Raw genomic sequence first — 26,544 nt, forward strand, 5'->3', positions numbered from 1 at the left:
CTGGAACACTCTGTTCTGAGGAAAGGATACAGGCGCATGAATGAAGCTCGCTCTCTCCCGCACGATCACATGACCAGTGATGCGCTCGTTCATTCATTTGCTCGTACAGTACTAGCATATGGATTACATAGACACACACACACCAAACTCTGACCTTGCTGACTTTTATATCCTTCACTTCCTGTTCCTTGTCTCATACCCAGCAATCTCCTGCTCTCAGATGACCACTGCGGCCATCTCCTCATTATCTCCTTCCTGTCCCCCCGCCTCCCTCAGTATGTAAAGTGCATCTGAGTGCACTCCAGATCAGCTCGGACTGCAGTGGAAGTACAGATACAGGAGCATCCTCATGCAGGTCAACACAAACAAACAGAGACTCTTTCTGGTGCTTGTGGGATGTATCTGGTGTTGGTTAATCTAGATATATCTCAGTCAAATCAGATCATTTATGGAAGCTGTGTCCTGACAGCCATGACCTGACAAGTTTCAGGACATTTTGATGGTCGTTTGGGTTTTTTCTGCGACATCACTCTGATAAACCTGCCCGCAATGATTTTTGATGGAATATCCCTCTGCTTATAACCCTACATTAAACATTACATGTATTCTGTTTTGTTTTTTTCTTTGATATTTTTTTGTTGTAATTTTGTTTTATTACACAGCATTTTTTATTTGGGTTTGGAATGATGTTGTGTTTATTCATTTTGCTGAGGCCACAACCATGAGTAAATTAACATATGATCACCCAGTTTTTACGGATTAAGAGTTTTTGAATCGATTTTCAGACATATTTAAGAATACAACACAATAAATCTGTACAGAATCAACATTTTAATCTTTTTAACAAAACCCACCCCAAACTAATCCCCAACTAAGACTTTGAGGTCACTTGGCTATAATGAAGTACAATTAAAACATCTTCCAGGATATAAAAAATACAATCAAATGAAATGAATAAATAAAAACCCATCTTATAACACATCACAATTAAACTTTTAACTATGAACATCTTTAGCTGAACAGAGATTAGCTAATTATAATTAAGGTCATTTTACATATTGTAGACTAAGTAGGTACAGTACAGTAGCAAGAACATCCTGTTCCATTCACAGGGTCAGTAAGACTTTGGAAAATGGCCATGTAAAACTAAATTATGACTATTATAACAAGACAAATGCTGTAGTTGGACTACAGGGAAAAATGTTTTAGTTTCTCGCAACTTCATTAGTAAGAAAAATGCGTAAACAAACAGTTCTAATAAGGTAAATTCAGAAACACTTGAAGGGAGGGATTTAATTAAAATCAAAACTGTTGCAGCACACACGCTTTTGATGAGGGTTAAAGTCGCCATGAAATCAAAATTGCCAATTATTTTTTTTTTATGGGTGCAGTGGTTGTTAAAAATGATTTATCTCTGCATTTTAAAAAAATCATGATATTTAATAAAAAAAAACATTAACATCCCTTCCCCCTTGCTACTACTAACCTATCTTCTCTGACTTGTATGCTGGTTTAAAGGCTAGGCAATAAAGTTGTCTAATGGCCAAATGAGTTTGAGTTCCTCCATCGGCCTGCCACTCAAACGATCATCCATTCAGTTTGCAATTCCCACTTTCTAGTCAATTCCTGGTTGACAAAATCAGATCCTTGCTTGCATTTTTAATTCCTCGCTCAAGAGTCTATTTCACCCGGATACAAGTCACAATTTGGATGAAAAGTCAGTCATAATTTCCATTTCATACAGACTTCAAGAAAGAACAAGTTAAAGAGGAACTATAATAATAAATAATCATAAGATTCAGCCAAGAAAAGTAGATAAGATAATGTGTCATCCACCAATTAGGATCCAACCAATTATGAAGCACAACAGGGAACAGGTCAATCAATGTTGCACCCATGAATTAGTCATGATGGATCCAAAAAGACAACCGAAAAAAATAATTCAGTTACAATACATAAAAATAAAAAAACATTCCAAACAACCTCATACAAAGATAAAAATGTAATAAAATAACAAAAAACCATTTCATGAAGGATATTTTGCCTATACAAGAAAATGTTGGTAGTTGGATGTGATTTACTCTGTAAATAATTCAGCTTTAAAATGGCTATTTACTTGTGTTTTACAGTTTAGTAGCAGAGTTTAGGGTAATTTTTATGAAATGTGCCTCGCTTCAAGCTTTGTATTCAAACGGGTGCCAAATAGAGTCTGAGAGCTGTGGAGGATCACGAACCGCTCCTGTATCATCCCGATGCTTTTAATTTCACATCAGGTTTTCACAGTCATCCGTCTTAAGTCCTCCCACTTCCCTCTCAGCAGTGAGGGGAAAAGCCTCCATACATACCCAAACAGATCTGCTGTCTCCTTTAAAGGAGGCGCACCTGCACAGTCTCTAACGCGCGCGCTCACACGCTAACGGCTGCATTTCCCACTCTCCTGCCAGTGTGCATTTCAGATTAGCGTCAGCACGTATGAAGAAAATACTGCGGCCCCCTCAGTCACGACTCAGTGGCTTTTGTGTGTGGTTGTTTTTCTGGTTATTGTACAAGTGTGTGTGTGTGTATGAGAACAAGGGCAGGATGACGTGCTCAGAGAGGGGATGATGGCTCTGGGGGTCAGGCGGTGTTGTAGCAGCAGGCTCACTGCGTGCCTCCAACTGACTGACTGACTGCAGAGTTAGTCATCTTTCTGAATCGTGCAGAGACCCAGCCCAGAGAGAAAAAACGAGACCTTGAGGTAAGAAAAGGCAGATAGAGAACAAAAACTGAGAAAATGATGAAGTAGTTTAGGCTCTAAGTACTTAAAGTTAGACAGAGGTTTAAAGAGATGGTTCACCCAAAATAAAAAAAAAAACTTTTTGCATTAACTCACCTTCATTTCGTTACAAACCTGTATGAATTTTAGTTTTTTTTTGATGCAGAACTCGTTTGATGCAGCTCCTTTCTGTACAGTGAAAATAAATGGTGACCAGCAGAGACTATCCAAAAATTACAAAAATATTAATGTTGTTAAAAAAAATTGATAGTTGATAGTTGATAAAATTTTTCAAGAAATGAAATACATTTATTTAAATGTGTATATAAATTATATACATGTAAATAATATACAGTACCTTTTAAAAGTTTGGGGTCAGTAAGATTTTCTTATATTTTTCTAATTAAGTCTCTTAGTCTCTGTTGATAAAAAACATACAGTACAGTGAAATATATTTATGATTTAACTGCGCATTTAACTTTAGAATAACTTTTCTATTTTAACATTTTAAAATATGTGATGGCAAAATAGAATTTTCAGTGTAACACGGTAGCATTGTAATATTCGGATCTGGTGCTCAATATTTCTTGTTAATATCAATGTTGAAAACAGTTGTGCTGCTTATTATTTTTGTGGAAACTGATATTGTTTTCATGATTCTTTGATGAATAAATAGTTTAAAATAATAGCATTTATTTTAAATAATAATCTTGTAACAATGTAAATGTCTTTGTCACTTTCCATCCATTTTAATGCATTTAGTTTAATGCGTCCTTGCTGAATAAAAATATTAATTTATTTATATATATAGATATATATATATATAAATTTTAAATAATAAATATATATATATATAATATATATATATATAAAAACTTATTGACCCCAAACTTTTTATTTATATATTTGGTTATTTATATTTTTAATATTTTTTTATGGTCTTAAATCTTGTACACTTTCATATAAAATATTACAGATGGCATGTAAAGATGTGTTATATTAGGTTATATTAGGTTTGTTTATTATATATATTAGGTTTTACATCTCATAACAAAATGTGATTATCCCAATTTGAACATGTGGATTTTCAAATTGCACTTACGAGATTTTACAGTTTCAGCAGAGAGGAAGATTTTCAGTGAATAATGACTGATTTTTAGGAGACATGGAGTTTATCACAAACTGTATGGATACTTTGATGGTGTTTTTATCATTTTGGGAGTCTGACACCCTCTGATTCATTCACTTTCAATCTATGGAAAAGAGCAGCACAGACATCCTGCTTTCAGTTGTTCACTGAAGAATGGAAGTCATTCAGGTTTGGAACAACATGATGACAAATTTGTCTTTTTTAGGTAACGTCTGTCTTTAGAGCATAACTAAGGATACTAGATGACTATATTTGTGGTCCTGATATGGTTCCTCTAAAGCAGAGAGGGGAGATAAAATTGCGAACTGTGTTTGGTAATGTTTTTCCAAGCCCTGCGGTGATCTATCTGACTGTCTCACATCTCGCATGTTTTAGTGATGAGGCAGTGGTGCACGGGGCGTGTGAACGTGTGTGTGCCTCTGCGAATTTAGGAGTGCCTGTGGAGTATGTGTATGTTTAGGCAGGAGCAATCCGGACCAACCACTGATCAGCCCTTCAGGATTCCAGCAGCACATCTGCATTCAAAGAATGTATGACGGATGGAGATGAAGCTCATTACCAGGCTGTGTCTCAAACAAACCTTGGATCCAAGCATTGTTGTGTCATAATGGAGATCAGCTGGATTGAGATTTAGACATGGTCTATCTTCCATTATGTGCCAAATATGGGAGTGATCCTCCATCCCTTCCTTTTGTGTTCAAAAGGACAATAAACAATTTGTGTTCATATTGCAGTGCATAGTGAATGTGCTGCGTTCAATTCGATAACTGTACATTTAGTTATTTATTGCAAGTTTATGTCAAGATCAAGGCCCAGAAAGGTAGTAAAGACATCGTTAAAATAGTCCATGTGACATCAGTGGTTCAATTGTATGTTATGAAGCTACAAGAATACTTCTGTCTTCTGTGTCAAGTCTTTAACATGAGTTCATGAGAGTGCCTTAAATGAGATGGTATAAAGAACACTGTAACAAAACTGATTTCCATGAGATGCACAACTGCTAAAGATATTAAATAAGACTTTTATATATTTATCTTGAATTAAGTTTATTACCCTTTTAAACTTTTGCAAAAAGTTGTTTTTCTTTTTGAATGCATAAATGTAAAATAAATGTGAGATGACGCATTAAACAAGTTAAAAAACTGTAAATTGACCCTGTTTTAAGAGGGATTCGATTTTTTTTTTTTTTTAATGGAAAACGAGACAAAAACATAGATTAAGAAAATTACTTTTTGAAGAGCATCATTTCCCGTCATCTCTGTACTCTCCTCTCAAGAAAAATGTCGAAAAGAACTGAAAATGACAAGAAGGAAGACAAGCAGATGCAAGACTGTCACATATACATTGAATGTTGAATGCTTTGGCATCTGTCTGAAGTTTGATGCAACGAAAATTTTTGAGGCATCAGTAAATGTGTGTTTGTGTGCTCACACAAGTGGGTGTTTAAATTTCTTCTGTTCTCTTGTATGGGGCTTTCTCCTTTGCTGTTAATCGGAGGGTAGTGTTTCTCATAACTCTGTAATGAGCCCAAGCCCATTAGGAAAATTGGGAAAGCATGACAGAGCTGCTCATTGGTGATGCCAGTCGCATACTCTCACACACATGCCCTTTGGCTGCAAGCGATCATCTTACCCCCTGCAACGGATCCCCAGCCAGTCGGCCAGTCACCCCAGTGTTGACACGTGGCTGTACTGAGCTCTGGAGCATCTTTCTGGCTTCCCTTCTCTTTATTTAGGGTTTGATCAATCTTTATATGAAATTGTACACAGACTGAGGAGGGTTGTCCAGATCATATTTGGAATTTACTTGACTTTCATGTGGCAGGTTTCCTGAAGTGCATCAGCATGAATTGTGAATTTAACCACTAGAAAGCACAGTCTAGGGGGGTTAAACTTGGGTAATGTCGTGTTCCTCATTCATAAGAAATTGATCTCTTTTGTTGCAGGCAATACTTTTGACTTTGCTCCTTAAAAAAGAAAAATCGGAGTTAAAAACTGCATTTCCAGTGGATATCACTTGCCCCATAGGCTTACTGTAAATGCAATTTTTGTTTGATTTTTGAGTTGAAATTTTCTAGGCTAATTAAGAACAGGCAGATGCCTAGTTTAGAACTCAGAACACTTTTTTTTAGCCTCTTAGACTGTGTTGGCATATTTGTATGGACATTATGTTGTTGTCTGGTGCAGATAGATTGTCTGAGCTGAATGCTATTAGACATATAGGTTACAGATTTGTTATCTGAAGAGGTAGTGTGCTGTATCTTCCAAATTTGGAGCTTTTTCACTCATTCTAAAGGGTTAATTAAGCCAAAAATTAAAATTCTGTCATTTACTCACCCTCATGTCATTCCAAGCCCATAAGCCTTTCTTTCATCTTCAAAAGCATGAACAAAGATGATTTTCATGAAACCTGAGAGATTTCTGTTGTGCAGTTGAAAATCCATTCTATCAGAACTTTTACACTTCAGAAAAGTTGTGAAGACGATGTGAAAGTAATCCATATGATTCGAACAATCCATGCATTCGATCCAGCAAATCCATGTTTTTGTAAGAAAAATATCCATATATAAAATGTTATAAACACTTTTCTCTCACTTCCACTAACTGTCATATATGTGGAAGGCATTTCGGGTGGATGATGTAGGATGGCAAACAAAATGCTGGTCACGAATTACAAGCACAAAATGAGGATTTGTAAAGAAAAATGTCGGAGGAGTTAGCTATAAGCCAAGAGGAGACTGGTTTTCCTTTGTGAGTCATGTTTTATTATGGATGGATGTGCTTTATTTGACTTCTTTTGGGCTGCTGAAAAAAAAACACCCGCCCGGTGCCATTATAAAGCTTGGAAGAGCAAGGACAGTTTTTAATATAACTCTGATTGGATTCGTCTAAAAGAAGAAAGTCATATAGGATGCCTCGAGGGTGAGTAAAACATGGGCTAATTTTAATTTTTGGGTGAACTAACCCTTTAATTCAAATCTTCTGAAGAGACACAATCGCTTTATGATTAATAGATTTCAGATTTAATTCATGATCAATGCCCATACATAGAGCTCATCAAATATGGTGAATGGAAGTTCAAATGTTCTTGTTTGATGAGAACCAGTGAGGTTCTCACGAAGCAAGAAGGTACATTTGAGCTTCTGTGCAAACCAGTAAGGTTTGTTCCCATCCCATGCATTAAGCAAGTACAGTTAAACTTTTGTGTTTACTGTATTTGATGAGCTTTATCTATGAGTGTTGATTAATGTTTATGACATTGTAATGAAAGAAAAAGTATATTCAATGCTTTCAAGTAAATGCGTAGGTCATATTTTAAAAATAAAAACAATTACATTTAAAATTTCAGTTTTCCATTTTGAGGACCATTTAGAGTTTTTCAAGCACATTTTCTCCCAAAAGTTTGTATTGTAAAAAAAGCACTGCCTGTAATTCATGCTGATTGAAATTGATAAAATTGTTGCAGTGTAGGCATATTTTAAGACCAGTACATTTGGCACTTTTTTTAGCTTCTGGACATATTATATCATAATGATTTCATATTTTGGGGGTAAAATCTAGACAGGTTCTTGACAGGTATTGTGACATTAAGCATTCATATTGTCATCTAGCTGTCTCACAAGAGTATTTGACATCAGTCATCCATCGTATTTACACAGAATTCATAAAAACGTGAAGGTTTTTTGGCGAGCATTTCTAAGATTGCCTCAGTATAAACAGACAAAACCCCGAAAGCTGGAGGTTAGGACTTTATTGCGCATAATTACACGTATCAGTGGTTGCCTGTGAATGCTGCTGTGTGTGTGAGTGCAGGCAACCGTTGACTCCAGTCTGGGCCGCAGAGAGTTCAGTGGGTTCAGTTCTGCTGCTGCCGGCGCCGATCAGGTGACCGTACTAGAGCACTGCGATATCAATCACCCCTCCACTGTCTTTCTCTGTCACCCTCTTCTCTCCTCTCCTCTCCTCTCAGCAGCATCACCTGTCAAAACACCTCTCCTTTCTTCTTTTCTCTTTGCATTTCCTCATTACGCATTCTCATTTCTGCTCTTCCTCATCTATGGCTGCTAGCTTACAATCACACAGATACATGAAGTGCAGCTTGTACATAGGCTGAGACATGTGAGCCCACCGCGCACACACAGCCTGTGCCAAGGCTGCAGACACTGGGGGTTTTGTAGTCAATAGCACACACACATAGCATCGCTATACACACTCACATCCGGAGGAAAGGATTCAGTGCAGTGTTTTACTAACTACAGCCATTGTTGAAAGGGTGACTCATTTTCAACTGTGGAGACAGTCACCACTTGTTCAATACTTTCCTATTCTTTCTTTTGTGAATGATCAGAGGCCATTCAGTCAAAAGCATGGTATAAAGATTACAGCTGGTCACCTTTACATTTAAAAGAGCTTGATTTAACTGTTTGGATGCTGATCTGTGCTCAGTCATAGGTTAACAGGTAGAGTCATTTAATTGGGTCTGCTTTGCGGATCCAGTGTGTTGTGAAAAAAATGCCTGTTTCTATCAAACATTATATGTATTTATACAGATATGAAACTGCTCTGAGCAGCTCTGCTCCCAAATTCCAATTTAATATGCAAAGCAAATGATATGAAGCATCAGTACAGCCTTTAACTTTATAATAGTCATGACAAAGTGTATAATTTTTTTTATTTAAATTTAATTTCACATTTTTAAATTCATTTCAAATAAATAATAAAATAAATGATATTTAATTAATTATTAATATTTTTAATTTCATATCATTATTTTTGTCATTTTAATTCCTGCCTAGATTTTTGTGGAATATACACTATCATTCAGAAGTTTGGGATTGGTAATATTTTATAATATTTTATAATATTAAAGTCTTCTTTGTTCATCAGGGCAGTATGTATTTGAGTATACAATACAAAAAACAGTTATATTGTGAAATATTTAACAATTTAAATGAGCTGTTTTCTATGTGAATATGTTTCAAAATGCAATATAATGCTGTGTTGTCAAAGCTGAATTTTCAGTAGTCATTACTCCAGTTTTCAGTGTCACATGATCATTAAATCATTCTAATATGCTGATTTAATACTTTGGTAATATTTCTTATTTTTATAAATGTTGAAAAAGAGTTGCTGCTAAATTTTTATTTATTTATTTTTTTTGAAAAATAATATTTTTGTGTGTTTTAAGAACAGCATTTATTTGAAATAGAATTTTTTTGGTACCATTATAAATGTTTTTACTGTCACTTTTGATCAATTTAATGCATCCTTGCTGAATAAAAGTATGCATTTCAAATTTTTTTTAAACTTTTGAATGGTAGTGTACGCACCACTTCAGATGCAGATCGTCTGTGCCAGTAAAATGCAGTAAAATCTAGTGCCGTTCACAATGAATCATGAGTGAACAAATAAACTAATGCCATAATGCATCTAAAACTGGTCTTTTTGCATTGTGGTCACGCTATTAAAATGGCAAGTGATGTATTGTAGCTATACGTGTTGACCACTCAGTTTGAACATATCCGATTTCTTGAACAATGACAGGGTGGACTGTCAGTCCTAAAGGTCAGATTAAAAAAATCTAATTGCAGTTAGATGTAGTGTAAACATAGCTCATCCTTCCCAGCATGTGCTTTCCATCGCGAAGCATTCACTGCCAGCACTGGCTCTTCTGCAGCAGCAGGCAAGGCTCTTAGCCTGATCTCTTTGTTTTTTTTACACACCTCTCTGAGTCAGCCCTCTGTCAAGGGTCTGTGCTCCATTTGTGGTATGTCTGTGTCCTGAAAGAGGAGGGATCCCTCATTACCTTTAAAGACTGCAGAGGTTTCAGAGAGCAAAAAGCTAATAGTGTTAGGAGCTCACAACTAGTAAGCAGATGACAGATTCTCAGAATTTTTGACCACTGTTTGTCCTGCTGAATACTTCAGTCTTCATATACTTATGACGGTTTATGTGTGCCAGGATGGCTGCTGTCTCTCTTTGCTTTGGGCTACCATTGCTCACAAGTTTTATTATTAGTCATCCAGCACACATTTATGATCGAGTTTGAATATATGACTGCGCTCTTCAGATAGATGAATGAGAGTACCTGTCATGTGTAAAGACGAGATGCAGTAATGAATTTCCAGAGGGGTTATCTGGCCTCTAAATAGGAAACTCTGACTGTAATCAAGCAGTTTTGGTTTGCATTGACTTAAATTGTATGGGCAATAAAAAAAAAAAAAAATTCACCAAAAAATTGCTTTTATGTTCCTCAGAAGAAAGTAAGTCAGACAGGTTTTGAAAAACATGAGGGGCAGAAATGATGACAGAATGTTAATTTTTCGGGTGGACTGTCACTTTAATTATTGGCAGAGGGGAAAATTATCCATTAATAATTGTTGTAACAGCACAAGGCTGTTAATCATTTTCATGTTTAGCTGAACTCTCTTTCAATTTTGTGACAAAGACATCACTTATTATTATTATTTATTTTTTACAAACTAATCACAATATTTCCTAAAAATAAAGCACAATAAATTTTTAATCAGATGTTACAGACCTAGGGTGTGTTTGTCTTTTCAGCTTGTCCTTTGTCTGACTTCTAGCGCTCACACTCACACAAAAAAATACACATCATCTCAGCCACAGCCTTCAGTCGCCCGGGTGGCTGCTGTGACCATCACCATTACCCTCACATTAGATTACCTTCATCTCTTCTCACCCACAGTGCAATTTCTATTCCAGTCCTGGCCAGCAAACAGAATTTAGATAGCACAAGAAGAGCTGGAAGCATCTGGTATAAAATTTGCTGGATCTGCTCACCATCACTCCTCACTTCTCAGGATCTCACTTTAAATTTCAATCGCCAGAGCACTAAAAGTTTACTAGCCTATTACTGTGGCGGGCATGCAGGGACCGGCCGGACTTCATATCAGCATGCAGACGGCAAGGGGCTCATCGATCGATTGGGCTGCTGCTGCCATCCGGAAGGACGAAATCAGCTGCCGGTGTTGCTGTTGGTGTGTGTGTGCGTTTCAGCAGGGCATGGGTGTCCAGCATGGCCCACTGGCCATGCCTGTCAGCTTGTTTACGCACCAGCTGAAGTGATGACTAGAGGTACAAGGACAGGCCCTGCTAGCAGGCTTTAGCCACTGCAGGCAGCCCGACTCAAAACAAGAGCTCAGGCAGCACACACATCCATCACGACGCTGGCCTGGTGGCTGCTGTTTGGGAGCACTCATACAGGGTCATTAGAGATTGAGGGACCTGTCAAATTTATGACACTTGCTGTTCTGCAGATACATGTTACAAGTTGATAACCTCAGCACCGATCTAGAGGGACGTGTTTGGCCAGGTGGCCAGGTTTCTCTCTGTCTCTGGTAGGTTGGTGCGCTTTGCAACTGGTTTGATTGGTCTTTGTAAGATGATGCAGTTTGAGGAAAAAATGTCTGTAATTTTTCATTTTTATTTCTGGCCTTTTGGCATTTTATTGATGGAAATAGAGCAAGATGATAGGGGAACGAGGAGGAAGTGGGATCATGAAATGAATGTGAAATGTCGCAGCACACACATTACCCATCTGACCAAGTCTCTGATAACATTTTAGTTTTTAAATTTATCCAAATTGCTTAAATAAATTATTAATAATATACATGTATATATATATTTTTTACTAATGATACATTTTATTAACTTTTTCACTATTTACTATTTCAGTGACTTATTTTTTAGCCTTCTTTTTAACACGGTTATTTTATAATTTTTTTTTTATTATAGTGACCAATCACTTTTACTGTAACTCAAACTTCAGGTCAGGGGTTTTGGCCAGAGGTTAAACATGAACATTTGGCCACATAGACATTTTCAGTCATTTGCTTAATTTTAGTGAATTTTCGGAAATTGTGTTTCGCAGCTTTGGAAACATTTCCACAGTGAAGGATGGATTGTAGGTAAAGAAAATAGTGGAGACAATAAAGATTTAAAGTGGCCATGTGAAAATACTTGGATTAAAATGGAAGAAGTTCAAACCATAGATATGTATAGCCAGATGCCACATTCGACTGCTCCAGACATGCCAACGCATCCACCATCTTGGAACGGTCAACATGTCGCCATTCACAGGAAAAATTACGCTTTTCAAGATGCCACAACATTTCACAGCTTTTGGCTGTAAAAAAAACACTGAGATTTAAATTCTTTAATAAATGAGATAACCTTTCACAGATGAGAGTGTGTTGTTTTGTTTTTGTATATATTAACTCAATATTACAGGTTTTAAACTATGGTAGCTTTTGATGTCGTGTTAGCTAACAGCTGCTGAATTCTATTGAAGATGTAGATCTTCATACATGCGTCACTCAGCATCATTCGTCCAAAATGGTGGCCAAAAAAAATCACACTTGATACTCAATGATACTCTAATTATTTAACACTCTAGTGTCATTTCGCCAAGACCTGCATGAGCAAGAAACTGACATGTTTGTGTAAATAAAGAAAATAAAATGGGTCGTACTTTATTTTTATCAAATAGTGTCTACTTACTGCCTGATGTTACTGTAATAAATCTTTGAAGCTTAATGTAAGTGTTGGGTTAGTCTTGCTTTGAATAATGAAAATAGTCAGTTGATTAGGCAAAACAGCTTTTTACTTTCAGTAAGTAAATGTGAGCTTGTGTGTGGGAAGCCTTCTGTGGGTTTATTATCACATCTCTTGCTGAGATTACTCAGTAGAGTGGGTCAGCAGGCTCTATTTTTCATCTACATCTCTCTCTCCCATGCCTACCGCACATATACATACATAAATATGCCTGGATGTCTTTGAAAAACCGAAGTGTGGCGTATTATTCAGCTTCGCATTGATTCGAGGGGAGGCTCCAGCTGTGATGTCTCAGGTTAATGTAGTAGTGTCTGGTCTTACACAAACACTCAACTACATGCTATTGTCTTTACACTGCAGTCACTGAAAGGTACCGTGGACTCAGGCTAATGCTGAATTCCCTGTGCCCCTCCATTTACGTCAGTAGCTGTCCTGCTCTGATTTAGAGGGCAGCGAATGTTCAGCCTGTTCCTTATTGACCCCTGGCAACCGTGGCACCACACGCTCAATATAGAGCACCGGGACTCTGAATGGCTCCTCTTACTGAGCTAACACTTCTGCACTAAATACATTTTTATCATGTCGTCACTCTAATGCCTTACTGCAAGAATGCATAAATATTAGAAGCCAAGCACTTTGGGTTTCAGTGTAACCATTCAAAAGTCTGGGGTTGATAAGATTTGGACATTTTTAAAGATTTTAAAACAAAGTAATGTGATAGAAATTTAGTTAGTGTACAATTCTTTGCAAATGAGGCATACACACATTACCGTTAGCTCAACAATAGGCTTAATTAATTAGCTCAATTTTTATTGTGTATCATAATCAAGATAAAACCTTACATGCACAAGACCACGTTTCTGGCATGAATAGCAGGTGGGAAGCTCTGGGCACAGTTCACGTTGGAGTCCTTTCCGTGGACATACCCTCGTGAGCATGAGGCATGTGATGGAGAAGTGTTGACCCCGGTCAACCTGCAGCTCAGGATCTGTTTACTTACTCCGCTCACCTTACCTGCTTGAGCTCATGAGTGCTTTCCAATGTCAACTCACAGCTGTCATCTCCCAGCTTCATTTGTGCATCTCTAAGTCTTCAGCACCAGGATTGTCTATCATATATAGCTTACTTATTGGCAGTTCCATGTGATACATCAGCATAACATTACAGATTGACAACAAAAAAGTTGGGCCTGTTGATTCTGGTTCTATTCATAAAAATCTCAAAATTTGGTTCTGAGTCCTGAAAGTTTCAAGGAGTCACTTAGAATGTAATGTGGTTGTCTTTTTTTTAACGAAAATGTGTATTATCAACCATATTCTGCCGCTGTATGAATGCAGCATCAGCATGCTTTTGAACATCTGAAATTATGAGCCACATGCATTGCATCTTAAAGTGAGGTTCCTGAACGTTAATATTTAAACACTTCATTTGAAGTTAGGAACATCTCAGGTCTTTGTTCACACCGATTATTTGCATTTAGCAAGGTTAAAACTGCTGACAGGTGCAAGACAACTCATGTCCTTTCGTCCTGTCTTCACCTTCTCACTGCTCCAGCAGATGTACAGTAGTCTCTCTTGGAAAGCTTTCTTGGGAAATCCCTCTTTCCAGAAAAGTGGAGTCATTTAAGGTTAGGCAGAAAGAAGAGAGTCCATTAAGCTGTGAAACCTCAGAATCCCATGGGGCAATGCCTGAGGGAGCCACGCCTCCTCCTTATCTGATCTAATTCGCTTGGCAGGAAGGAAAAAGCGCAAGAGAGAGTGAGATGATAAAGAGAGAGAAAGGATAGAGGAAATGTACTCATGATGAAAGCCATCAGGAAGCTGTTTTCCTCCTGTGCCGGAGATGAAACAGAAATGCTTTCAAACTGATTTTTCACTATTTTATTTGCATTTTTTTTTTAATATGGTGAGTGGAGCTGCGTAATGTAGAAAGCACACAGATTAGGTGTGATACCACTTATTTTCCTTTCAGTCTGACACAGAGTACTATCCTCGCAGTGATGCTATAGACTGAGCGACCATATTGGCTGGCGCAAAAAAAACTTTAAAATTCTTAAAAAACACATCAAATAAAATCAAATAAAAACACATCAAATAAAATTAAATAAAACATCAAATTTTACACATCAAATAAAAAATGGAATCAAATTATATAACCTTAAGTATTATAACAATAATCTAACATTAAATTAAATAAATCATTTCTATTAAAGACTTATGATTAATGATTGATATTTTTATGTGACCATTGATTTTCTGAAAGATCAGGAAACATTTTAAAGTAGATTTTTTTTTTATGTTTCTTATAGCAGTTTTGATAGTATGTGCCCCAGTAAAAAAGTTATATTTTTTTTAAATACATTTGTTTCATACTAAAGGCCCGTTCACACCAGGAATGATAACTATAAAGATAACGATAAAGATATAGTTGTAAAAATCGTTCTCAATATTAAAGACTAGCACAGTCCACACCACAACTATAACGATAAAGGCACAGAAATAATATCTTTGGAATCACTTTCAGAACATTTTTTTTCAGCTGATGAACGATAAAAATATTGACAGCCAATCATAATCAATCCTGCTGTCATGAGCTCAAGAATTTAAAGCGGTAGACGATCGTGCGCAAAGAATAAACAGACGAATCGTCCGCTGGTGTAGACGCTAATATCGTTATCTTTATAGTAATTGTTCTTGGTGTGAACAGTATAGTTTAAGTCTATTAACGTATTTACCAACATATCTCTCAAGACTATTATAAATATTATAATTAAACTTTATTTGGAGTAGTACTTGTGCACAATGCACATTTATTAATATTAAGCCTAATATGTGTTTTAATGTCACTATATTAAGGATTGTATAATAATATCAGTCTTTAAAGTGTACCTATTTTTCTTTTTTTTAGTGTGTTCTATTTAAAGTGTACCTGAAATACAGTATACTTACAGTAGTTCCACTTTAGCACAATCAAATATATCTTTAGCTGGACTTCAGCACTACTTCCGCACAATTAAATTACATTAAGTACAAAATTAGTTGTTCCAATTTAGCAGACTTTAAATATACCAATTTAGTACTAAATTTAGTAATATACTTTTTATTAAGTACATAAATTTGTAAATGTTTTTATAGTAGAGATGCACCGATCGATCGGCCAGGGATCAGAATCGGCCGATTTTCCTCATGATCGGCCTGGATTGGTGACCGGCCGATCAGTCTCCTTTCTTTCCTTTCTTTCAGCGGCACAGGCAACAACGTCACGTCAGCTGCACATTCTCGCTCTCTTCTCTCCGACAACCCCTTCTCTCATTCGCACTGGTTAAATAGTGCTTGTGCTATGCATTATTTTAGTCATCCCCACAGGTTATGCGCTCACACCACTGATCTATATTAGTGGAGCGCACAAGCCGTGCTCAGTCTCAAACAGCTTGTGAACCACAAATACCAAAATGAGTGGCTAACTGTGGTAAAACGTTCAAATACATACAAACCCGATTCCAAAAAAGTTGGGGCACTGTCCAAATTGTGAGTAAAAAAGGAATAGAATAATTTACAAATCCCATAACCTTATATTATATTCACAATAGAATATAGATTACATATCAAATGCTGAAAGTGAGACATTTTGAAATATCATGCCAAATATTGTCTCATTTTGGATTTCATTAGAGCTACACATTCCAAAAAAGTTGGGACAGATAGCAGTAAGAGGCCGGAAAAGTTAAATGTACATATAAGGAACAGCTGGAGGACCAATTTGCAACTACTTAGGTCAATTGGCAACATGATTGGGTATAAAAAGAGCCTCTCAGAGTGGCAGTGTCTCTCAGAAGTCAAGATGGGCAGAGGATCACCAATTCCCCCAATGCTGCAGCGAAAAATAGTGGAGCAAAATCAGAAAGGAGTTTCTCAGAGAAAAATTGCAAAGAGTTTGACGTTATCATCATCTACAGTGCATAATATCATCCAAAGATTCAGAGAATCTGGAACAATCTCTGTGCGTAAGGGTCAAGGCCGGAAAACCATACTGGATGCCCGTGATCTTCGGGCCCTTTGACGGCACTGCATCACATACAGGAATGCTACTGTAATGGAAATCACAACATGGGCTCAGGGATACTTCCAGAAAACATTGTCGTTGAACACAATCCACCGTGTCATTCGCCGTTGCCGACTAAAACTCTATAGTTCAAAAAAGAAGCCATATCTAAACATGATCCAGAAATGCAGGTGTTTTCTCTGGGCCAAGGCTCATTTAAAATGGACTGTGGCAAAAGTGGAAAACTGTTCTGTGGTCAGACGAATCAAAATTTGAAGTTCTTTTTGGAAAACTGGGATGCCATGTCATCCAGACTAAAGAGGACAAGGACAACCCAAGTTGTTATCAGCGCTCAGTTCAGAAGCCTGCATCTCTGATGGTATGGGGTTGCATGAATGCATGTGGCATGGGCAGGTTACACATCTGGAGAGGCACCATCAATGCTGAAAGGTATATCCAAGTTCTAGAACAACATATGCTCCCATCCAGATGTCGTCTCTTTCAAGGAAGACCTTGCATTTTCCAACATGACAATGCCAGACCACATACTGCATCGATTACAACATCATGGCTGTGGAGAAGAAGGATCCGGGTACTGAAATGGCCAGCCTTCAGTCCAGATCTTTCACCCATAGAAAACATTACATACTGCATCGATTAGGAAGATGCGACAAAGAAGACCTAAGACAGTCGAGCAGCTAGAAGCCTGTATTAGACAAGAATGGGAGAACATTCCTATTCCTAAACCTGAGCAACTTGTCTCCTCAGTCCCCAGACGTTTGCAGACTGTTATAAAAAGAAGAGGGGATGCCACAGAGTGGTAAACATGGCCTTGTCCCAACTTTTTTGAGATGTGTTGATGCTGTGAAATTTAAAATCAACTTATTTTTCCCTTAAAATAATACATTTTCTCAGTTTAAACATTTGATATGTCATCTATGTTGTATTCTGAATAAAATATTGAAATTTGAAACTTCCACATCATTGCATTCTGTTTTTATTCACAATTTGTACAGTGTCCCAACTTTTTTGGAATCGGGTTTGTACAAATTTTTTTCAAAATGCCCGTCTTGGCAAGTATGCAGTTAAACAGTCAGTTTTGGAACATTAAATAGCTGAGAAAGAGAACACATGTTGTGTAACAGTATATTGGGTCCGTGGATAAACTCTTAAAGGGACCGCTATCCAATATTCATGCTGCTGTATGTCATGTTAATCAAAGAACAAAGGACAAAGAAAATCACTTTCTGCTCTTGACTGAAGACATTTTATAAATTTAATGGATTAATTTGTATTTAATTTTTGCAATAAAGACTACAGAAATAAAAATTTGATAAAAATGTACATTTGATTAATTGTAATATTTCTTACCTGAATAAAAACTTACTTAACCTGAAAAACTTAGTTTCATAGCTCTCTTTATTCTATTGCATTTATTTGTGCTGTTGTTTGCAATTTTTTTTTAATTATTCTTATTTTATTACTGAATTTTTACTTGTGTTTTTTTATGGAAATAAAACTTTGTATTTAAGAAAAGTTAATTATAGTTCTTAGAAAAAAAATCAGAATCGGCAAAAATCGGTATCGGCAGATCACAATAACAAAAAAAACGAAAATCGGAATCGGCCAAGATAAATGCAGTCGGTGCATCTCTAATTTGTATTATACTTAGCAAGAAATAAATATATTTAAAACACATTTTAGTATATTTATTTTTCACTGGGGTGATGGATAATATGTAAAATGTTTTTCTCTTTATTACTGCTGCGTGAGTTTAATAACTTAAACATTATATTAAGATATAATCATTAAGATGTCATTTTGATTTATAAGCAGAATGTAACGGTAAAATGATACTTTCCTGACTTACAGTACTGATTAGGAAAAACTGTGCATCTCAGTGACTTCCCATAAGATTTTCTGCTAATGGTTGAAGTGTTAGCTACATGGACTTTCAGGTCACTTGACCCTGCAACATGTGTCCATCCCAGCAGGCTGTAGGGGTTGTGCATGGTGATGTGTCACTCCTCTCACAGTCACAGCGTGGTATGATCCACTGTCACTTTCTATCACGCGTGTCGTGCCGCTGAAGGTTATTCACCAGATGTGCCTTTATTCTGACTCATGTTCATTACTTCCCTGCTAGCATCAGGTTGTCATCAAGGTTATTAATGTTATTTAAACAAAAAACTAAATATATAAAACTAAATCAGAATTGTTCTAGTTATAGGTCATGTCACACATTACTCTTTGACTCCTTTCTTTCTCAAGCAGACTTTTTCATCTCCATTATTTTGTATCTTGAGGCCTGATCCGTCGTTTCCATTGGCCTGGAGGCTTTCTGAATACTTAAGGCTCTGCTGTAGGCCTAAAAGTCTAGAGTGCTCTGAGAAAGCCTGCCGGATGTGTATATTTGAAACGCATCATAGTACACAGAACATCGAGCTCAGCGTTCTTAGACATCAGGTAGTATTTTAAGGAGCACTCATGAAATATTAACCAATATATGCCACTGCAGTTCCCTCAAAGGGCTTGATTTGCAAAATAAAGTTACGGCGTGTCTCTTCGGAAAAAGTATTTTTTTTTGTCATTGTGCTTCCAGAATTCCACTTTAAGAATTCAGGTTAAAGTCATGATGACATTGAAGTGGTGACAGATCTTTTATTCTATATTGCAACATATGTCTGAGTGAAACGGATTATTGAAAAAAAAAATGTGGCGGGGACAAATTATTGTTTGTTGATTGGATGAAGGAAGATCGGCAAATCACTTGTAAGAAAAGGGCAGAGTTTAGGATTAAATGATTGGAGAAGTCCTGCATAGAGAAGTCTGGTGTTTCATTGAAGGATTGAGTTATGGCATTTTGATTAAACATTAAACATTACAAGGTCAAAAAAAAAAAAATAAGAAAACAATAAAAAAGGAAACACATACAGTACAAGGATGAATTGATGACAATAAGATCAGCATTAGAATTTTCATAAAATGCAGATGTTGTGAAAATTAAGAACAATCAAACCTCTCCACAGCAGTACAATGTTTCCAAGTCCATTTATATGCATATTTATAAGTTTCACTTTTGTTTTAACAACTTCTCTTGGTGAAATAATTATAACAAAGTGAGACTTAAATGAAATGAAAAGAATACTTGATCACAAAAATATTTGTTATGTACAATATAGAAAAATATGAAAATAATTACTGCAGTATTGGCCTTCATTTGAAACATTTTCTAAAATATTTGAAGCAAATTTGCATTCAGTGTGTTTACGATATTTATTTTTATCAGTGGCCTTTGTGTATTGTTGTACAAGTTCAACGACAGGAACTCAACTTGAAAGTGAAAAGTGAAGTTAGCATGCATTTGTGGGGCTTTTCTGCATTATAGTACACCAATTTTCAGTTTGCACTAGGTCACCATTCCAACTTGATGCTGCTTTCGAAGAAATCAGATTACACACAGCATGAAATCAGACTTGCTCTTATTTTTCAAAATGCATTGATGCTGGCAGCCTGGACTGACAGAATTAAACAACTATACGTTAGAGAGAGTAACGCTAACCCTAACCCTAGAGTAGCAAAGGATTTTGAAATGCTGTTTTCATCAAGCGCACTAAGCTAGGTCTTTTGATATGAGCCGTTGTCTGTGGGGGGCTATTTTAGCCCGGATTATTATTGATGTATACTGTGCTGCAGTGCTCACTCCACACTGGAAGACTGAAGTCTACAATTATGGAGTCCCAGGAAAAGCACGGTCGGGAATATGCTGAACGTCTTTGACTACTTCGGAGTGATTTTGTTCCTTTTAAAATACTTCCTAGGTCACTCTGCTACAATACCATATTCATTTCTTGCCATGCAAATCAGACTCTGGCTGCTCTGATCAGGAATCGGCATTAACTGCACAGGATGTTCAGTTTAACCCTGCTGTTCTATTCAGTAGTGCCGACTTCATTTACATCAACTGTTCCTGTCGTGCGGATAAACAGGCACAGGCTCTAACATCCACTACCCCATGAGGAGCACCCTGCCTCTAATGGCTGACCCAGCTGCATCATTTAGGCAGGTTGGGCCCCCCTGTCACATCACCTTGTCCCAGGCCCGGCTTTGGAGCAGTGTGGCAGCTGCCGGGCTGTTGTGGCCTCGCGACGGACGAAGTCTGGAGAGGGTGGGTAGGCCCCCAGAGAGACGAGATGGGACAGCTCCCCTTAGTGCTGAAGGGGCCGACCTGCTTCTTGCACGCGGACCCCTTTTGTATAACAGCTCCTCAAGGAACAAAGCGGGCAGCCGGATGTATAAAACCCACAGATGGCACTAAGCGAAAGGGCCATATCAATAATAATGGACAGCAGACAAAAAGCTGGGCCTCTGTACGGATTAAGCCCACTTGGGCCTCCTTCACTCCTGTACAGTGTGTCTGGGATGGGGTTAACCCTTTTCGAAAGGCGCCGTGGCGCATCTGCTCTCAGCCAACTCTTGTGCCAAAAGTGTGCGTTAAGTGCCCGGAATTCTGCTGCATTATGCACCGCATGACGTTGCCAAGGAGATGCTTAGTCTTCCAGAGTTTGGCTCTATTGTTCCCTTCAAGTGTCTGAATGCACAACACAAACAGTTTCACTTCTGCATTGTTTGGGGTTGCTTGACGTCCCACGTTTCCATCGTTCTGTGTTGACGTTGATGTCTAAATATTCCTTCGTTGTTGTAAATTCAAATTCTTCTGGTTCATTTTTATTGATTTTTGTTGTCTCCATAAAGTCCTCTAAAGGTCCTGCAGGCTTTAAATCACTGGGGCTATTAGCTAAAGTGAGTGCTGCTGCTGAAAAAACAGATGCATTGAAATGAGCAGTCTTTGTCGTTTCCTAGTGTCCCTTGTAGGGGTGCCAGACGCCTCTTTCGCCAGCACACTACAGAGGAAAGCACAAAAGCAGTTTTGAGGAAAGAATGCTGGCCAGGTGGCAGCTGAGAATCTCTGGAGAAATGACGACCATGAAGACCATGGAAGACCACTAGACCATGAAGATGGTCTAGTGATCTGTAGTAGTTTGTGGTTCTTTTATGAACTTTGTTATTTTAACTTTTTTTATCCATAATAATTGTTACCGCAACAATTAGAGGTGTTTTGTTTGTAATGTAAAGAATGAGCATGTTTATGGTACTGTTTGTTTTTATTACTGTTAATGACCCCTAGAATAGTATGTTTCCTGGAAGACGCAATTCCCACTACAATCCAGGCGGTTAAAGATTAGCACCTGCGACGCACATGCTGTCACCATACCTATTGTTTCCAGGCATTGCCAAGGAAACATAATGTTGTTTGAGGTACTGTGGCTTCCACTGATTAACCTGTAAGTCACAAGTGTCCTGCTGTCATGGGAATTGCTGCTTGAGTAGATCGATTTTTTGGACTACAAGGGTGTTTGTTAGGTTCTTGAAAACCTCAGGCTGGTCAACTCATGGCATGTTTAGATCCATTGTGTCAGTGTTGCTTTATAAAAACTATCTTCACCTCTTTGTTTGTAACTTCCTGTTAGTTGGGCTGCTCTGTTTTGGACTAGCTGTTGACCTACACTCAGAAACCACAAGACCTCACTGTCTCAATGACAGGAAGTGTAACTACTGTTAGAACCTTTCAGGGTCTCAGTGAAGGATGTCTGCCCAACAATAATAACAAGTAACAACAATAAAGCCACCAATCATCTCTCTTCAGCATGATGTGCCTAATTCAGAAATCATTCCAATATGCTGATTTGGTGCTCAGGAAGCATTTTTATCATCAATTTTGGAAAAAGTTGCACTGCTCAGTGTTTTTGTGGAAAAATAATTCTTTACTACTTTTTGAATAGTAGCGACTCAAGTATTCTTTTTAGAAAGTGTCTTATCATGCCTTTGTACACTTTCAGATATATTGGGTCTTTAGGACTACACCATACATTTTGTGTTTCATGTAATTTATTTCAGGTAAAGGAATCTGTTTTCAGATATATGATAATAATGTTGTCTAAATATAGACTGCACCTGCACTGACAAGATTCTCCAAAGACTCTACCTATACTAAACTGTCCTATATGGAAAGTTGCATAAGCTACGCCTGGGAGTGCAATGCCATGTAATAATGATCTATTGACTAAGATAAGGTGTTATTTTGTAAGAAACAGACTCAGCTAGCAAAAATACAATATGATTTGTTAATTTCTGTAGACAGGACTTATTTTTTGATGTGCAAAGTGGAGTAGAACTTGTGGTTATGCTGATTATTCTGAATGACATGCAGCGAGCATCAAAGAGGAAACAGACATTTCGCTGCTAAACAACTGAATGAGAAGTGGTTATTTTGGCCTTACTCAGTTTCAATTTAAAAAAGGATGTATTGGTCATTTTAAACTGTTTGGGCTCGACCCAGGTGTTCAATGGTTGGGGCAGACTAGACAAAGAGTTAGGTTTTTAGTTCAAAAGCAGAGGTGTTTCTTGTATGACACCCCAACCTCCCATTTCTCAAATATACCATTAAACTCCACCCCCTTTCAAAAAACAACTTACTTTGTGTTCACAAGAGTTTTTTTTCATTGCAATGCAAATGAGGAAGTCTGTGGTGCCAGTCTAACTCAACAAAACAAACGTATCTTTTATACGCCTCTATCACAATTTCCTGTTTTCAATGGGACTCCACTATTAGACGACTGACTACAAGGAAGGGGACAACAGAAAAACATCATGAATAATAAGTCAGTGTTTCATTGTTGCGGTCACAGGGCACTCCACACTTTTATATGCCTCGGTTCAACACGGCCTTCAAAAGCAGGCTAAACAAGCTCCTTGGCTAGTGAAGAGATCCCTCTTATCAGCATCTCGTGTTACAAGAGTGAGGACAGACGTGTTAAAGTTGCTCAAACAGAAGGTTCTTGTTTGCTCGTGACCTTCAGTGAGCACCAACGTCAAACCTCAGTCTCAAACTCAAAGCCCTTGAGGACACTGTAAGTTGCTACTATGGACAGTTATGAAATCTGCAGACATTGAGCAGCAAAGCAACAAAAAGGTCATCATTTACTCACACACAAATTGTATTACATACATTTATTTTGCAGAAATTATTACATCATTTATTACGTCATCATCTTGTTCTCTGAAAGCATCTTTTATCCTACAAATATAAAAAAAAAATAAAGTCACACAAATGTGAAATGACCTGAGGATGAGTAAAGAACATATAACCAAGTGCAAATCATTTAACATAAGAAAGGATTTTTCATGAAATACTACTCAACATTAACATTATTGTAAGTGCAAGTTACCATTTATTATTCATTTATTTGATGGCATGACAGTATTTTCCTGAATGCAAAGTCCACAGGCCAGCTGCATGACCTCTGCACAACCTCACATCCACAACTAAAAGGAGGTTGACTTATAATAGCCAACACAGTGAGAGTAATGCATGGCGCCACCATCAGTCCAGAAAGGAAAACAGCTGCCTACTACAGTATGAGTGTGCAAGAATAACTCCAGCAATGTGGGTTGTACATTAGTGGTGATTAATAAGGCAAGCATCAAAATGGAGTTCAACTCAGATATGTGTGTCTTGTCCCACATGCTTCATATTGATTGGAATTATGACTTTTTCAGCTGAAGTGTTAGTTGACTCTCTGTCATTGTTTACTCATTGTCATGTTGTGTTGGAACTTTGTCGAAAACAAAAAGACCTGTTAAGGAATATTTGGTTTTGGTGAATTCAGTAATGATGCAGGAGAGCTATGGTAGCTGCCACAATTTTACATTACAAATTCTTAAATATTCAGCTGTTTCTCACCAAAACAAATAGAAGCACTAGGATACTTCATTAGCCACTTTCACACATGCAGTCTTTACTGGTAAACTACCGTTAGGAGATGATGTGTGAACAGGACCTTTTTAAAAATACTGTTAAATTTCTTCTGGCAGTTTAACAGTATTTAACAGTTGTAATATTTCTAGTAAATTACCGGTAATGTGCTATGTGTGAACGCAGAAAGATGATTACAGGTATGAACACTTACAAGCTGAGAACGCACTGATGCAAGACGTCTACTCTGGACCAATCTTAACATTCTGACGCAGATGACGCATTTACTTCGCACTATTAACAGATGTAAAAGGAATGTCTGAAGTCATCTAATGCATTATTCTGGGCCAAAAGCAGCTGTATGAATGTGAACGTTTGACACAAAAAGAAAGCATCAACAAAAACACTGACCTCGTAAAGTATATCCTTCCATGTTTACAAACACAAAACCGGGAGGCGCAGCTGTTTATAGGTCTTTTCCAATTATTGATGTCACAGAATTTATTGGTATTTTGAAAGTGATGTGTGAATGGTGCTTTACAGATAAAAAGATGGAACGTTGTTGCCTGGGTGAACAGCGCATTTTTGTATTTACCGGTAAAGTCGTTCTGGTAATTTTACAGCAATTTACTGGTATTGCTGTGTGAAAGGGGCTGTTAAGTAGGGATGTAACGATGCATCCTGAGCTGGTTGAAAATCGATGAAAATCTGTGACGATTCAAGTCGGTTGAGATGTTAAATGAATCATGATACAATTGGAGGTGGGGGGGGGTTATATGGGTGTATCTCTGAGGGGAAGTGTCTTCAGAAATGTAAGATGGTATTTTCTTCTCATCTTGCCTCTGTATAATGCATATTAAAGTAGTATTTATAAGTAGGACTGTGCAATTAATTGCATTCGATTGTCATGCGCATCTCGCCAGTAAAGCCGGTCGCGTGATTAGTAGTAAAGCACCATCACCTGCTTTCAGATTGAGCGGCTTTCACTACACAGAGCTGTAGTTCACTGACAATTAGGCAATATCGCGTTCATAATCACAGACGAATCGCATTCGATTTTGAGCGCGATATCGCCTAGCTTGTCAGTGAATTACGGCTCTGTTTAGTGAATGCCGCTCAGTCTGAAAGCAGGTGATGGTCATTTACTACTAATCACGCGACCGGCTTTACTGACGAGATGTGCATGACAATCGAATGCGATTATTTGCCTGGCAGGCCTCTACACAGCTCAGTCTAAAGTTCTTTTAGATTCTGAGAAGATGAGGATGCTGAGCTAGAAGTTTTCTTCTGGACCCCAAAGTTTTGTGCCAGGTTACGGCCACGTCTTTTCATTCACCAAAAATCCTTGGATTCCAGCTTTCATCTCTCGAGCTCTGTGCTCTTCTCTCATCACCTTCATCTGGGAGAAAACTCTCCCAATCACCTCCAAGCCAGAATAACATCTTTTGGAGTTCATTACCCTTCAGCACCATCAAACCTTCAAACCATCAAAACTTTTATCCAAGACTGCATCCGGACCCTCGTTCAACGACCAAGGCAATGCAAGTATCGTACATTTAACGAAACAAAACAGAGGTTTAGTACTGTATAAGCTGTAGACCCCGTTGTAAAACGGCACTGATGGTTTTTAACTCAGGTGGTTCTAACTTATTTTCCATAACTGCATTCTCTGGTTTCTTTTAATGGCTTCATTCACCCACTTTAGCTCCCCTTTTATGTACCTGTGAGTGTATGTTGATTCGTTTGTTTGTTTAGACTAGTTATGTGTTACCATTTAGTTAATAAAACTTTTGTGCACATATTACATGAGTTTCTGATTCTCTCACCACTTGTGAATAATGTCCCTTTATGATTCTGATCCAGCTACATGCTCTAATGCATTAATACTGTAGGAAAGATATTTATCCTTTCTTAGAGTTGATATGAACTTACACTGAATGTTCGCTGGACAAACAGAATATTAATTCTGCTACAGTTACTACTGGCAGCTGGTGTAAATAATTGTAATTAATCATAATTAATTGTAATTATTTAGATACCCTTCCCTTTTGAGCTAAATTGCTACAAGACTAAAGGCTTGTTGGTGGCCTTTATTTGACCTGGGCCACCCAGAATACCCTTGAAACCACCTAACAACATGGTGAAAATGGTTTAAAACACCTTAGCAACCACAAAGCGCATTAGCAACCATCCACAACCCCTTAGC

General features: G+C 37.6%; 1 protein-coding gene across 2 annotated transcripts in view; it reads left to right on the top strand.

Annotated features, from left to right (window-relative positions):
• The window catches only part of akt3a (v-akt murine thymoma viral oncogene homolog 3a), an 87,223-nt gene that overhangs the window by 10,995 nt on the left and 49,684 nt on the right, over nt 1-26,544 (top strand). Inside the window, exon 1 of one of the 2 annotated variants that reach the window (XM_042736696.1) lies at nt 723-2,737. The exons of the other annotated variant lie outside the window; for it this stretch is intronic. The gene's annotated coding sequence lies outside the window, so the exon portion shown is untranslated. Of the gene's footprint in view, nt 1-722; nt 2,738-26,544 lie in introns of those variants that run through there. 2 annotated transcript variants of the gene reach the window in all.

The sequence above is a fragment of the Cyprinus carpio genome, chromosome B13 (assembly GCF_018340385.1).
Source record: "Cyprinus carpio isolate SPL01 chromosome B13, ASM1834038v1, whole genome shotgun sequence".
NCBI classification, from domain to species: Eukaryota; Metazoa; Chordata; class Actinopteri; order Cypriniformes; family Cyprinidae; genus Cyprinus; species Cyprinus carpio.